This window comes from Manis javanica, chromosome 6, assembly GCF_040802235.1.
Source record: "Manis javanica isolate MJ-LG chromosome 6, MJ_LKY, whole genome shotgun sequence".
In the NCBI taxonomy this organism is placed as follows: Eukaryota; Metazoa; Chordata; class Mammalia; order Pholidota; family Manidae; genus Manis; species Manis javanica.
The window spans coordinates 149525906-149541778 of record NC_133161.1 but is presented as its reverse complement, the minus strand read 5'-3'; the positions used below and the strand labels follow the sequence as shown (position 1 = coordinate 149541778).

The 15873-nt window shown below is 57.6% G+C and overlaps 1 long non-coding RNA gene across 2 annotated transcripts in view; it reads left to right on the top strand.

Annotated features, from left to right (window-relative positions):
* Window positions 1-479: 479 nt before the first annotated feature.
* LOC108401542 (uncharacterized) overlaps window positions 480-15873 on the top strand; it is a 37602-nt gene continuing 22208 nt past the window's right edge. The window contains exons 1-3 of one of the 2 annotated variants that reach the window (XR_005054368.2): window positions 480-6525; window positions 9880-9999; window positions 11475-12384. This is a non-coding gene — a long non-coding RNA (uncharacterized lncRNA). Of the gene's footprint in view, window positions 6526-9879; window positions 10000-11474; window positions 12385-15873 lie in introns of those variants that run through there. The other variant, XR_005054369.2, reaches the window with a different exon arrangement.

Sequence of the window (15873 nt, the reverse complement as noted above, 5' to 3'; positions counted from 1 at the left end):
TTGCAGCTCCTGAAGCCAGGGTCCCCTGATGTCCAGGGTCCCCTGGGTCGGCACAGTGTGGGGACTGAGCCCCCACCACCCCGCGATCTGGGGGAGCACAGAGCACTGGACAGAGTGAGATTATGTTCTGAGAACTTCCCAAAGCAAAGAAAGGACATTTTCGGGCAGGCTCCCCAAGAGCATGACTGTGCAGCCGCAGTCCTGTCTGGGTCACCCAGGCCATGGGAACTCGCAGGCCCAAATCAGAGAGCTCAGGGGCCCCTCCCTACGTGTCTCAAGTAGGACAGAGCGAGAGAAGGCTTGTGCTTAAGTCGAGAAAATTGAATGAAACAGTGAAGTAACAACGACGATTACCACTGGGAAAAGGGTTTCCTATTAGCCTCCTAACAGGTTGGAAGAGCACAGAGACAACACTCAGTAAATTTAGCAGCAAGAAGGCTTTATTTAAGGCAAAAAGTACACATCTGAAGAAAGGGGAGCGCAGGCAGCCTGAGAGAGGATGTGTGTGTACACCTAAAGGTTCAGGATTCAGGTTTTCAAGGATTTCAAGAACGGGGCAAAGGGCCAGAGGAGGGGTTGGGGGTAGGCTGGACACGTGGTCTCATGATGTCCGTCTCCAGTGAGAGACATTATGTCACCATCCCTAGTCTGTCCTCTAGATATTCTGTAAGATAAACTTAACACAAGGAATTCCTTGATCCTGTTCTTCTCCAAGGTAGTGGTTACAAGCAGTGGGGCACATATCAGTTGGGACTGCTTGCCCTACCTTAAGATAGGGTCGGTTATTGGCTGATTACCATAAATTATGTTAGGAATCTTGCCTCCTAACTCTCTGGTTTGTAAAATGAATCTTAGCCTCAAGATGGAGTCTCTCCTGTTCTTACTATACTGTTTATATCTCAGCATTTTCACCCATCGCAGGGAGAGTCAATCGAGGTGCTTGTCCCATGTCCCTGCCCTTTCCTGCCCAGCCCCACCCACCTTCTGAGCCACACCCACCTGGGTTCTACACCCTCGGTGCCCGCTCCCTGGAGGCGGGGCTGTCTCTGGAAAACCAGTCGGTTCAATAAAGTGAATAAAGTGAAGGCAGACCTGAGTGGAGAGGCCACAGGGGCCGTGAAATGGCAGCACTGGAGTTTGTCCTTGCCCAGCAGAAGAGGAAGCTGCCCAAGCCCTTCAAGGCTGTGCTCCCTGGTGTGAGCGTGCCCCCGAGGGAGCTAACACGGGCCACAGTTCAGCTGGAAAGTCGGAACAGATGCCCTGCCCTGGCAGGGGCCTGCAAACACCTGTGGAGTGGATGAACGGATTGCATATGCATGCACCATGTTCTTCCAACCCAAGATTCGGTTTGGTTTCCATGGCATGAGGCCAGATGCTTACCGGGAAGTCTTCCAAATCACCAGTCTTGATCTTTTCTTAAGTGCTCCTGGGGGATCCGCGGGTGATTCTGGTACCTGGCATAGGGTGGCACTGTGCCAAGGGGCGGGCATGCTACCCAAGCTGGCCTTGGGTCTAGGCTCCCACCATGCAGAGCCTGCTGCCCAGATGGTGTTCACCCGGATCCCAGCTCACTTGCAAAGGCCAGGCCTGCCAGCTCCTGGTCGAGGAGGGCAGTCTATACCAGTCCCACGTGCCAAACCCCCTGGGAGCTTGCCACCCAGAGGGTGAGTGGTCCTGTCCTCTGAGCCCTGCCTGAAAGAGGCAGATGGGAAATGGGGGCAGGGGGTGGAGAACGGCTGGGTGACACTCGCTGCATAATAGCCTTGAGGGATTTGGAACTCATCATTCAGTTTCCCTTCCCACCCTCATATAAACAGATGTCCTCTCTCCAGGGTGTGGGGATCAGAATTTTCAGTGGTTGAAGCTCATCCCTCCAGGTTCTCCAGCCTTATTGCCGACCACCGACATGTGCACACACACGCATTCAAGGGGCACACACAGAGATGCACGCACACACACACACACACGCATTGTCCTCGGTTCGCAGGGCAGCGCTGGGCACTGGGAATCTAAGCCCTTCTCCATCTGCTGTGTGTCTGAGGCCTTGCCGGGGGCCCAGACTTCCTCTCTGAAATCTCCCTTAAACGTTAAATCTTTGGGGCTGCAGGAGGGGAGCTGAACTCGAGGTGCAGCAGTTTCCGATGTTGGTATCGCCCTGATTTGTTCGGCTCGTCGTCTTAGCTGTGGTTGATTGGGATTTCACCAAAAGAAGGAGCAGAAATACACACGCTGAGTAAGATTTTCTTCCTCTCTTTCTTTCCCTAGCTCTGAGCAGTCACTTGGAGGAGGAGAGCTCTGCCCTAGGAGGGGCTCTCAGGGGCCAGGGCAGTTGCCTGGGAGCTGAGGGGCCAGGCCTGCCTGGAGGGAGCCTGGAAAAGCTGGAGCTGGATTCTGGTCCCCAAAGTTCATGCAGAGGGCAGGACGGCGTTGGGCTGATGCCCCTTTCCAGATGATTTTACTGTATCTAAACGCCTCTGCTTTTGCTGGCCCTGAGACTGAAGGTGGGGCAGCCTGCTGCCTGCTCCCCTCATTGCATATGGGGGTGCTCCCTGCGGCCCCAGAGAAGCTCAGGACCTTGGAGGACTCCTGATACCCCACATCCGTGCCATGGAGAGCTCCTCTGACCGGCCACTGGGTGGGGAGTTACCTGACTGTGGGTTCATGCACCTGCAGCCCCAGGCCTCCACCGTCAGCTCTTGACCTCCGTCCTGGACACCTCCAGGCACACAGAGGCCCCAAGGTGTTTCCACTCGCCTTCGGACTCCAGCTAGCAGTGTCCCAGGGATCCTTGTGGGGGTGTTGGGACCGTGTTTAAGTCTCTTCCATGATAGCCCCTCAGTCCAGGCAGAGGTTTAGTCTCCCTTACCGGAGCAAAGAGAGAGAAAAAACGATGTGCCCTTTTGGTCAGGGGCCACTCCCTGTGCAGTGTGGCACATCTTCCATGCTGGCCCGCCTAGTTCGGGGAGCATAAAACTTGGAACCACTGTGCAGGCTGCCTGACCCCGATGCACCCAGCCTTGGCGTGAGGCCCAGCTGCCACTTACGGTGATGATCCTGTACAGGGCGGCATGATGATGAGTTAAAGAGATGAAGATGGAGGTAGATGTAATATGAAAATACGTATTTTTCCTGCTCTCACCGTCAGAAGCAGGCATGTTAAAGTCACTAACAGTGGGGCTTTGTTTGGTTATGCGCTTTGGAACCCAGGCTGGAGGCGTGACTCCTGCAGCGATGCCGAGTGCGTCCAGGAGCACAGAAATGATGCCACGTGGTGTGCGGAGGGTGCCCCGAGGGTGGGAGGTGTCTGACCCGTCTCCTGCCCTTGTGCCCCCAGCTCTCAGCGAGAGAAGAGGCCTGGAGGGGGCGGCTGTGCGGGACCTGGAAGCACCGACAGCAGAGTGAGGAGGCACGGCCTTTGTCTGAGGAAGTCTCTGTAAGCGGCTCCCCTGCCTGTGCGGGAGGCTGGACGTCGTGGAAACCCCGGCATGCGCGCAGAGAAGACGGTGTCGCACCCACCCCCACCCCGGTCAGGCTCCCATGGGGGTGGCTGCACACAGTGGGGCTGAGGTGACTCAGACTGGAATCAAGGTCCCAGGTACCTGTCCCCGCAGCCGCCCGTCCTCTGCTAGGGCGCTGGAAACTCAGACCAGATTCCTCCCTTGGGGGTGGGAGGGACAAAACCTTGCCTCTGTTTCCAGATTTTAATTTGGTAGAATCCACCTAAGGGTAATTTGTAAGCCTTTTTTTCCCCCAAAATACCTCTTAGTTCAGACAGCAGAGAAACCTTTTTGCTCCTTCCTGTTTAAGGACAGAAGATGGTTTTTCTACTCTTAAAATACAGCGCCTCTCCATCGCAGCGACTTGCTGTGGCTTTTTGCGGTGCGGTGGTATGCTGTGGAACTCCTGGTATGGACAGACCCGGGCCCAGCTTCCGGAGTACGTGTGGTTTGGCAGCAGGGCCTGGGGGCCCAGCGCCAACGGCGCTCTCTCTACACTTCCTGTTAGCCGTAGTTTGTGCTGTCTGCTCTCTAAAATGCTTTAGATTGAGCCCCCTTGTCTGTACAGCCCTGTGAGTGCACCTGGGTGCTCCCCGCCAGGCCCCAGCTGTGGGGCCAGCCCGTGCCACGGCCCCTCCCTGGGGGCACCCACCCTCGCACCTACACCACCAGGGCGTCTGCCTGTCTGGAGTCCGTGTGGACGGAGCCGTGCAGCGTGTGCTTGGCTGTCCCTGGCTGTTTCTCATTTGACATTACGTCTTCAAGATCGAGCCACACGGAGGCGCACGTAGTGGATCTTCATTCCTAGCACTCAGTAGGGCACTCCTGAGTGATACGCTGAGTCTGTCTCCTCCCCTGCTGGCGAGTAGTCGGGTTGTTTCTTGTCTGGGCGAATACGAGAAAAGCTGCTTGGAACATCCCTTTACATGGCTTTTCTTTTTTGCTTTTGGTGGTGGCCGCACTCTCCTTCCTTATGGCTTCGCAGAGGACTGCTGGTCACAGGGGGTGCGTATGTTTACTTTAGCAGATGCCTTCCGAACCGTGTTCCAAACAGGTTGGGACAGTCGGTGCTTGTATCGGTGGTGCGAGGGGCGCAGTAGCTCTGCACCCTCTCCGACACGTGGCTCTGCCGCTCTCCGTAGTTACGGACGGTCCCCTAAACGTAGTGCAGTGGCTTGAACCTCTGCTCCCCTCTGGCTGTGTGCGTGGAGGAGAGGTCGGGCGGGGACAGAGGCGACAGAGCAAATACAGTAGCACGGTGACAGTGCTGCCGGGGCGGCAGCGTGCAGGAGTCACCTGCCAAGTCCTTCCTGCTCCGCCGTGTGTCTGCAGACCTACCAGTGAAGAACTGGGGGAAACAGAATGATGGTAACATTGCTTGGCTCGAGGGGCAGCAGGACTCAGAACTGAGAGGAGGCCCCTCCAGCTCCCTCATTTCCTAGAAGCCTCAGGAGACAGACAAAGGAGCGGATAGCAAGTAAGAGCGAATGGAGAGAAGCTGTCCTCACATCCCAGCAGGCACACCTCCCGACTCAGCAGTCTCCTGTGAGCCGTGCAGGGGGCTCTGGGCCGCACCTCCCCATGCCCGTGGCCCCGCCGGCCCCAGGGAGACTGACGGGCACTCGCCCATGGCCGATGCCCCCTGGAGCCGTGTTCACCAGCCTCCCTGCTCTGACTCTGCTGTGCTGTCACCGCTTGCAAGGCTGCCTTGCTTTAATCCTCTTTCAAAGCCATCTCTTGTTTCCATGGCAACTTACTGGGGGTCTTCTGTCACCACGGGAACATGGCTGCTGGGTCTAAATACACCTTATCACCACAGCATTAAAGAATATGGGGAGAGAGGGAGATGGGTTGCCAAGGAAACAGAATTCAGGGCTTCTCCACAAGAGAGGCTGGGGAAGGAGGCGCTGTGGGACTTTTGAACCAGTGCCACACCCTGTCCTGGTCCTGCTGGGGCAGCCGTGGTCTTGTGCAGATTCTGTAGCATGCATGCGTGTGTGTGTCGGGGGGAGAGTGGCCGTGGTTCCATCCGGGGACCCTCGCGCACAGTGAATGGTCACTCCACGGCACCTGCTTTGTTGTCAGAGAGCCTCGATTCCATGGTGAGCAGCCCAGGAAACGAACTGAAAGAGACCCCCAAGCATAGAGCAAAAGGGAAGGAAAAAGGGTTTAAATGATGGGAGATAATGAGCCGCTCCAAGGCAGGGATCAAATGGGCGCCGGAAAGGGGCTGGACTGTCTCTTCTGGGCTGTCCTCTGTGAGGCGAATGGGGCGTCAGTCGCTTGCCCGTCCGTCAGAGGGGTGGGTGACGAGGATGGGGCACCAGATGCCCTGCTTCCCAGGGGCAGCCACTGAGTGGGGGGAGGTGCTTGGCACCTCTGCAGAGAGGGCTGCAAACCCAGGGGAGCCCAGGGTAGACCCCCGGGCTGCAGGTGTCCGAGAACCAGCAGCAGCCAGAGCCATGCATAGTGATGCCCGAACTCTGCGCCTGCCTGCACAGGGCGGCGACATGCAAGCATCAGACATCACCTTATTAACCCCGTGTCACTACCCCCCACGGGCTCAGGCCTTTGCATGCCTCCGGGAGTTTTCTCTCTTGTAGGCTTGGCCTCAGGAAGAAATATGAGCAAACATGTCCCGGGCTCAGCCAACAGCTCTCCTTCCTTATTGGCAGCTCCTGGGCCCACGGCTCTCAGACTAGTCTGGTTGCTCAGAGCTGCCCCCGGGGACATCCTGCCTGGCCAACCCCCCTTCTCAGGCCCCGCCCTCAGCCGCTGCCCCCTCATCATGTCAGCGGTTACTTCTCCTGCTGACATGGAGTCGCGGAAAGGGAAGGGCTCTGGTCTTAGAAAATTCTGGGTTTGAATTGCAGTTTCACCACTTACTCAATTTGTGACCTCGGAGGAATCTCTGATTTATATTTCCATTTCTGAAGTAAGTTCACAAGATGATTCTAAGCATATAAAAGTGCTCCGCAGACTGTGGGCCCCTGTTATGCCCTGACAAGGACTGGCTCAAACTTCCAAGGTAGGACATTTCTGCTTGTGGGCCGATGGAGGGCACGGGCAGGGCCCTCAGGGCCTGTCTGGGCTCAAATAAGCTCACAGTGGCTGCCGGTGACAGGGACTTTTGGTGCCCTTCACGCTGCTCCACCCTGGCCACGGGGTGAGGCCCCTCCCTTGGGGCGTCACGGTGCCTGGCCCCTCCGGCAGGAGCTGAGGCAGCCCCGTCCACCAGCCCTGGGGGAGGGCGGGAGGGCTGTGAAGTGACTGATGGGACCTGGTCTGGCTGCCAGGAGGGGACCTCCCTGCCGCTCCTGGCTCCGTTACCTTAGCCCCTGTCCTGCTGGCCGCTGCCGCCTCTGAACACTCGTCCACTTGGCAGCCATCCTGGTAACAGCTCCAAGAAAGACAGATTATCAGTCCCTCTCCAGAGAGAACCGGTCATTCATGGCCTCGCCTGGAGTGTTAGGGAGAATAAATGGCCAGGGGAGAGCTGAGCCTCGGGCTAGGCTAGAGCACGGGGTGAGCTGTGGGGTGGGATGCATAAGGCGGAAGGTAGACGCACGGTTCAGATGACAGGTATAGGGGAGGGACCAGGAAGCCCCCCAGCACAGGCCCCCCATAGGCCGGGCACATGGGGGCACGCGGCAAAGCACCAGAGCAAAGCCACCAGGTATGCGGTGTCCCCTCTGGAGAGGAGCTGAAGCATCATTTTGTGCAGTCCGACGAACAATAGTGTGTTCAGATGCAAAGCGAGTTTGGCCTGAATCGTCAAGAAAATGGCTGAGACTTCCGGGCATTTCCGGGGCCCAGTCCTCAGGACACTCGAGAGCCCTGGGCGTGTTTGCCCTCCTCTGCCCTTAGGGTGTTCCACTCAGTCACCCGTCCGTCCACTCCTTCAGCAAATACCTGGTGAGGAGGCAGCTGCCGGGTGGGCACAGAAGGTGCGGCGGGAAGCACGGCGCGTGCCAGCCCTGAGTTCACGGTGCTCACAGTGAGGGGGCTCTGCAAACACCCGGGGAGCCGAGAAGCTCTCCTTCATGGCTGACGATCAGGCTTGGGAAACAGTGAGCTTCCTTCCTGTCACCAAACCCACCAGCCGAGATGAGATGAGCAGCAGCCACTGCTGAGTGGGTGAGTGAGTGACAGGGTCTCTGCGAGGCCGACTGGCTGGCGCCCACGCCCTGGCCACCCTCCGGCCCTCGGCCTCTCTCGTCCATGCCCCGTGGACACGAGCAGGCGGTGCCGTCGGCCCTGGCGGGGCTTCTGGAGCTCCTCACCTTTTCTCTCTTTTCGAGTCTCACACCACGACCCCAGAAAGGGAGACTGGGCTTCCTCGCGGAGCCTGGGCAGCCCGGGGTCTCCGCATCCTCCCCTCCCCTCTGTCTCCCTTGACTGATGAGTCAGTGGAACTCTTAGGCTTAGAAACTTAAAAAAAACAACAACAAAATCTGCTGTTGGAATAGGGGCTGGAGATAAAAGGGAAAGAATGAACCATTCCTCTCTTGGTCCTGTGCAGCCACTGCATTCGCTTCGAATGGGACAGAAGGCCCAGCAAAGGCAAGACGAGTCCCTGTGCACAGAACACTAGCTCTGAAAAGCAGGGTCCAAACAGCACACCCCAAAGCAGTGAGAGAGGTACACAGAGCCTGCACCCCCCTCCCTGCAGTCCAGGTCACAGTGACTGGGCATGGGCATAGCCAGGAGGGGAGGTCCCTGGGCATCGGGGCTCGGCAGAGAAGGGGCAGGTGCAGATGCGCCAGGCCCTGCGGGGTAACCGTCTGCACCACTTCCCTCAGATGTGTGTGCAGGAGGCACCCACAGATCTCCTGCTGCGTGTGGCTGAGGCCCGTTGACAAGCACCACTTAACCCTCACTGTTCACTCAGTGGAGGGGTCTTGTCCTTTGCGAGTCAATGAAGCTGAATGTTGGAGGGTAAAGACCATCTGCGGCTCTAGGTCTCAGCACCGTGACGCTCTCCCCTTGAACTCCCACGGACTGTGGGCTTCAGAGAGAGTAATTCCCACCTCCTTCAAGACAGGACCTGTGCCGTATTCCCACCTCCTTCCAGGTGGGCCACGTGCCTTGTTCCCACCTCCTTCCAGGCGGGCCATGTGCCGTGTTCCCACCTCCTTCCAGGCGGGACACGTGCTGTATTCCCAAGGCCACATGCCTTGCTCCAGGAAGACCTGCTGCCAGGGCGCCCCCACCAGACTCACCAGAAGCAGACACAGGCCCTTAGTGTTCAAGAGCTGCTGGTTCTAGGGAAGGAGACAGAGTGGGTCCTGTGCCCTTTGAGGGAGCTGCTGCCCGGCATGTTGTGCCCCTGGACTGATGGGCCTCTTCCCATGCAGGCCACCAGCTGTGGCCAGTGTCCTGGGTGCTGTGTGGCCACCCCTGAGGCTCAGTGGCCAGGCGGCCTGGGCCGGATCCCCACCTGTGGCTTAGCAGAGTACCCGCCTCCCTGTGCCACCGGCTTGGGTGGCAGCCCTGCTCCTCACGGGGAGGTGCTGTTCCTCCCTCTGCCTTCCCGGGTAACGTGTCCCCCACGAGTGGTTACAGGGAGATGTTCAATGCAGAAATGACCCTGTGGGGAGCCGGGAGAATGGACCTGTCCCCAGGGCACCACGTCTCACTGGCTGCAGGGGAGGGGCGAGGCGGGAGCCCCAGGAGGAGGTGGGGTGGGCCAGGGGGAGGGGGAGGGGCTGGAACCAGTGGGCATGTGTGTCTCCCTCCCCAGGGAGGCAGAGTGCTCCCCAAAGGTGTCCGCTGAGATCCCTGCCACTCAGTGACCCGGGCTCAGAGGCCCTGGCCACCGGGTCACCGCACCTTGGAGGCAGGGAGCAGAGACCCTCCAGCGCCCCAAGCCTGGCCCCTGCGCGGCCCCTGGAGCTGAGGCTGAGGTGGAAGTGGAGACAGTTTGCCCTGGGCCAGGGTTAGCTTTGGGGCCAGAGGGGAAGAGAGAAGCTGGTTGTCTAGGCCAGAGGGTCAGGGACCCAAAAAGGCATACCTGACCCCTGGGTGTCCAGGACCCGGTCTTGCCTCGGTTTTCCGTACATTTCCCCCCTGCTGTGTTGAGGGGATCCTCCATCGTGCTTCTGTCATTTACAGTGAGACATTCACTCAGTCCCACTGTGGAAGGACCCGCCTCCGTTCGTCTTCACTTCCTGTGATGCCTGATGCAGTGGAGTGATGTGGTGTCTCTTGTCTTTCTCATGACTTGTAACAGGAACCTGAGCCTCAGAAATCAAGGGAAATGGCATTTGTACAGCATTTAAAACACCGACGTCAGTGGGAAAAACCCTTGGTGAACAAAATACCCCAAATTTAAGTAAAGGCGGCTCCGCACTGACGTCGTCTCCTTCTCCTTGGCCTGCAGGCCGGCTCAGCACAGGACACAGAGGCCCCCCATCTGCTGGGCACCGCCCAGTGGAGAACAGGACAGGTGTGTCTCTCGGCCCCCAGGGGAACCTCCGATCCTAGTGAACCAGAGCAGCAGGTGAGTAACGAGAAACTCAGCAACTGCGGGGGTGGGACACTCGGGGTTTGGGGGCTTGGGGTGGAGGCGGCTTGGAGAGACACTTACTGGGACACTTGGCTTCTGCTGCTGAAGGAGGGCAAGAGCCCTTACAGGTTGAACTTCCTTTCAAAATTGCTGTCTTGCAGCACTAGCCCCCAGTACCTCTGAACGTGACCTTATTTGGAAACAGGGCCTTCCCGGTCACACTGGAGTAGGGAGGCCCTTTAATGCATCGTGACTGGTGTCCTTATAAAGGGGGACTTAGAACTCAGACACACACGGGGCAGGGGGAACGCCACGCAAAGATGAAGCGGAGGTCGGAGTGGTGCTCCTACAAGCGTACCGACACCAAGCATTACCCACAGACCATGTGGAGCTGGGAAGGGGCCTGCAGACTCCTTACCTTGGGCTCCCAGCTTCCAGAACCGCTAGCCCACAGATGGCTGCTGAAGCCCCCTGGCTCTTTGCTGGGACTGAGCAGCCCACACGCTCACCCTGCAAAGTGCAATGACAGCAGATGTCCAGGAGAGTGAACAGGGTCAAAAGACCTCCATGTGTCTGGGGATCTGGAAGGGGTAAGTGTGTCCAGAGCTGGAGGCGCAGGCATGAGGCAGGCAGCAGCCGTGTCATGTAGGACGTCGTGGGCTGTCTGTGTAACATCCCTCGTACCAGGAGACCCTCTCCTTCGCTAAGCCCAGCCTTCACCAGCACCAGGGAGCTGATGTTCTGCTCCGTTTGGGCATGAGGGCAGCGCTCAGGTGGGGCATAGATGGACGTGAGTGTTTTAACAGGCCCACCTGAGCCCCCAGTGGGCAGTTCTATGCGTCCAGGGTGGGGGTGGGGGTTGACGAGTCCCGCCTCTGCCAGCCAAGGAAGTGCTGTAGTGACAGCTGCTGATGACAATCCAGCCGGCAGTCCCTTCCGAGTGAAGATTCCAGGTGAGAAGTGGGAAGTGGGGAGCCCGGAAACAGACTGGTGCTGTGAACACCCTGATGGAACGTGGGTGAGAGGGACGAGGAAGTGTTGAAACCCAGACGGCCTGCACCTGCCTTCTTGGCCTCGTCCGTGGGACATCAAGCTGAGTGGGAAAGGGGGGCTGACGGGGGGTGCGTCCCGCCGGCATCAGCCCCCAGGAGGCCCTCCAGCCATCTGCACCCTGGTGCCATCCCTGGGATCCCACCCTCAGCAGCAGCGCCCAGGCCTCGTCCAGGGCCCTGGGGGAAGGCCCCCCTCACCCCTAGGTGTGATCTTCAGGTACAAGCACAGTGGCCTGTGGCATCTTCCTCTGGCACCATGCCTGGGGGCGATGCAGCCTCTGAGTAGGGCCACGACTGCGACCTGCTCAGCACTGCGTCCTTGCAAGGGGGTGACGCTGACAGGGGCACGATCCTCACGCCCAGCTCAGGCTCGCGCTCGTCTCTGCTTACACCTGCACCGCCTCTTGTCCTTCTCAGTAGCAAAATGCGGAGCCTGGCAAACTCATCAGAGAGGGTCACTCACACCTGAGCGCGTCTCCGGTGCCATGGGGACCTGCTGGGAGCCGAGTGGTGGTGGTTGGAGGTCAGAGGTCAGAGGTCCACATCAGGAGTCCCTGGGATGGATGGATCCGTGAGAAGGGTCTTGAATTTCGTCCCCAACGTGGGGCATGGGAGCAGCGTCACAGCATGATTTGGGCCTGAGATGACTGTACACGGCCCAGGGAGGAGTTCGGATGAGACCCGCACATCGCTGGAGCAGGGGTCTCTCGTGTACTTATGAATCAAACCAATGTTTTCTGCTGTTCTGTAACGGACGGCTGCCTGGGGTCCTAGAACCACTGTTTGACCTCCCTCTTCTCACCCAAGACTGCAGATCTCCAGCCTGGAAGCCCTGCGTGCCTCTCTCTGAACACTGGGGGTCCAGCGAGGCTGCGCCCTGGGGAGCTCTAGGAATTGCTGGTGATGTGTGTGCACAGCGGGTGAGGAGAGCGGCTGCCTCTTCTGTGCTCCGCCCTGGGGAACCTGAGAGTCGGGTTAAAACCTCCAGTGATATCACCTGTCTCTTGACTAGTAAACAGGTGGAGAGGAAAGGCACTGTAGATTCTCCTTAAGAAACAGTTATTATCGCCTCCTTTTCTCCCCAGTAAACAGTGCCCCAAATTAGAAGCATCACGTGTAATTCATTGTCCCACTTGAAATGTTTCTTGTAGCTGTGAATACTGTGCTTGGATCAGATTCCATTATACTGAACTCCACCTGGGCTCCAGATTCTTGTACAACAGTGGAATTTTGCTGGAATGAATGCATTATCACAAATCACATTTCCAGATCCCAGCCTGGGGTTTGCATTTGGTTTTCAGCTCCCCAGCCGACCAGCAGTGTGACCACCGGCCAGTCCTTTAAACAGTTTGACCCCTAGTTTCATGTCCCATAGCTGGGGACACGAGGTGCAGCTGCCCTGATTCCTGTTAGGTTTTCTGGGAACTAAGAAAGTCATTCTGTAAGGTGTACTGTGAACTGTCAGACCCCATCTAAATGTCAGCTCGTTCCTGATGGCATGTCGATCCCTGCTGGACTTCGGGCTCCCAGCGTACACGCAGGGTGAAATCCTATGTGCTTTGGCCAACTCACCTCTCTGTTTCTCAGCATCAGGTGATCTTCGCCCCTTCTGGCCTCGCCGTCCTCCCTAGTCGGCAGGTAGCCGGAGGCCCTGGCCTGCCATCCCTTCCACTCTTGCATCCTTTCTCTTTCCTTTGTCCCAGATGACATGTAGGACGTACGGAGTTTGGACAGATGACTGATGATGACTGATTGACTGATGATGGGCAGAGAGGACGTGAGCCGTCCACTGAGGGCCGAGTTGGGGGCCAAGGGGTGCCCCCTGCGCTCATGAGTGGTCTGTGCGTGTCTGAAGGTGCTGAGAGCTCACGGAGGATCAGTCCAGTAGGGGTGAATCGGAGACAAAGCCTGCATCAGTAGACTCCTTCGCCTTCCTTTAGAATGACATCCCCAAGCTCATCATGGGTCATGGTGGCCGGTGGTGACAGGGGAGGGAACACTGGGCTGGGAGGAATGTATGACATATAATGAGAGAAAAAACTGAGCGTGTAATTCTAAGTAAAAGATGCTTTTAACCTGGGTTGGAAACGTGGGAGCCTGGTGCTTAGGGCCAGCGTGCTGGCCAGGGCCTTGCTCTGTAAGTTAAACCTCGCACCTAATGTGCCTCCAGTAGGAGGGGGCTTGTGGAGGGATTCTGGAGGGATTCTGGGGAGTGGTCAGGCAGGACCTGAGCACTCTAAGTGTCACAGACCCTCTGACCCACTGATCCCACCGCTGGGGGAACTGCACAGGGACCGTGCATGCTCGCAGGAGGGTTATTTGCAGCGGTGGCAAGGAGTTAAATGCATCTGGGCGTCCATTCCTGGGAGAATGGGAAGGTAGGATGTGGCAGATGTGTGCACGGATGCCTCTGCAGCAGTCAGCAGCCATTGATCAGATGTGAACATAACAGTAAAGGTGAATCTTAAAAACAGAGCCCACAGAAAACATGGGAAAAATAGAATGAGATCTGTAACAACATTTATACAAATTAAAGTACATGCATACAAAACAATACCCATTTGCATTAATACATACATATAAACAGATACACACGGAGCCATGAGAATGATTGACTGTGGGGATGGAGTGGGGAGGTGCGTGTGTGAATAAAAGAAAATAAATGAATACATAAAATAAGAGAGGGTTCTTGAGTGCACCCAGCACGATTCACTCAATCCTCTACACGTGAAGTCCATGATAAATAAGCTAATAAAAGCATGAAAGCCCCTAATTTCTGAGCTAGTGTGGGCCCCATAGCCTGTACATTCCACAATGTCCCAGTGGGACCTGGACTAAAAGGAGAGGGCATTTGTTGGGTTAAATAAGACAAGAAAGGAACAGACTGTTCTCAGCTGGGTCTTACATAAATCCCGGTTGGTCCTCAGGGTGCTCAGAAGTCCTGGCACTTCCCTTCTGGACATTCCAGCTTGTGTCCCGCATGACGTCCTTCCCTAACCTTCACGTGCTCCAGGCCTCTGACCTCAGTTCTGTCTCCTTTACTGTCATCACTGGCTCCCCAATGGCTTCCAAGAGATCAACACCGTGTGTCCGTTTAGGACTCTCGAGTGCAGACGACAGAAACTAGCCATGCTCTCTTCAGCAGAACAGGTTTCTAGGGATATGCAGACCAGCAGGAGCCACAGGAGGCTGGAGAGGCAAGCTTGGAAAATGAGCAGGTGGCACAGGGGTCTGGAGGCCGGGCTGCAGGAGGAGTGTGGCCAGATGCTCCCGCGGCTGCCACCCTGGCACTGCTGCCGGGCCGGCCGGCCGACCCTCTGGGAGTGCCTATGAGCCGGCCTCCAGAGTGGCCCCTGGTGATCTTCAGGCCCGGTTCCCAGATCCCTGGAGTCCCACCTGCACTGGAGAACCTTGCTGTGCATCCGCTGAGGTCGGGGGGCCTCTGCTCTGGGCCGGGAGGATTCACAGCCCTTGCGCTGCAGCCCGGAGTCAACCCGGAGCCCTCCCCTAAACTCACTGCCCAGCTGAGACGAGCTGGGGCAACAAAGGAGAAACCGTGAGCATGGACGGTGAGGAAACCTGCCTCCCAAGGGGGACATTCCCCTTGGGCTGCTGGCCGACTGCAGAGAGCCTGTGCCCGGGCAGTGGAGGCCAGTGCCAGAGCCGGCTGCCGGGAGCAGGTCCGGGCTCAGGCCACCTCACCGCAGGCCAGCGCTCGTGGCCCGGGGTTGACACGGAGGCCAGAGTTTCTTCCCAAGTGGCCCCTGGGGCACTGGCTCCCATCTGACCCCTGCCTCTCCCATGGATGGTCGTCTTGCTCCGGGACCGCCCCACCCACAGGGGAGCAGGTCCTTCAGGTGCCGCACACCAGGAGCAGGGCGATCGGGACGCTCCCCAAGGGAGCGCGCTTTGGAGCTGGGCGTCTGTTGGTGATGATGCAGGTATCGGGGCCAGAAAGGACTCCAGCCTGGGCGGCGGTGCAACCAAGCGTGGCCCCTCTCTGAACTTCCCTCCGACTCTCCCTTTATTTGTTTAAATGATTTTATTTTTTTAATTTTTTTTCTACTTTTTCTCTTGTCTCTTTTCCTGGGGGCTCTACCAGGTGCATCAGGCTGAGGTAGGCGTGGGGGTCGTGCCTGCGGAGGGCATCAGTTCACAGTAAAATAATGAATCCGTGACAACACTTCGCTGTCTCTCCTGTCCCCCCACTGTTCCCCGTGGCTTCCTTCCCACTCACTCCTTCACCACCGGTGCCATCGGCAGTCAGCCCCCCTGCTTGCTGCCTCTGCTCGGGGGTTGGTCTTCTCTCTGCAGTCGTGATGTCCCTGGGCCTCTGTGACAGTGTCCTCTCTGCCAGCATTTCTGTTTTTACTGAAGTATCATCAACACGCAGTCTTATATGTTGGTTTCAAGTATACAGCACAGTGGTCCCCCAGTTACCGATGCCGTTAGATGCTCTCCCCACTGGGCAGTTACTGTCTGTCGGCACAGAAGGAGGTCAGAGGACTGCCGACTGTCATCTCCAGGCTGTGCCTCCCCCGGTGACCAGCTCACATTATGATGGAGACTTCACACCCCTTTACCCCCCTCACCTATGTCGCCCCCATTCTCCCCCTCCCCCATGTCACTGGCCACCCCCCCTTCGGGGTTCCCTCACACCTCTCTTTTGTCTTCCGACCCCTTAGATGCAGACAGTCCCTCAAGCTGACCTTCAGCCCTCTCCCCCCTTGCTGCCTCTGAAATCCATCCACACTGACCACTGTATTTACCACTGTCTGTAGCTGATCCCTGGATCTCTCCAGCCTAGATTCCCTTC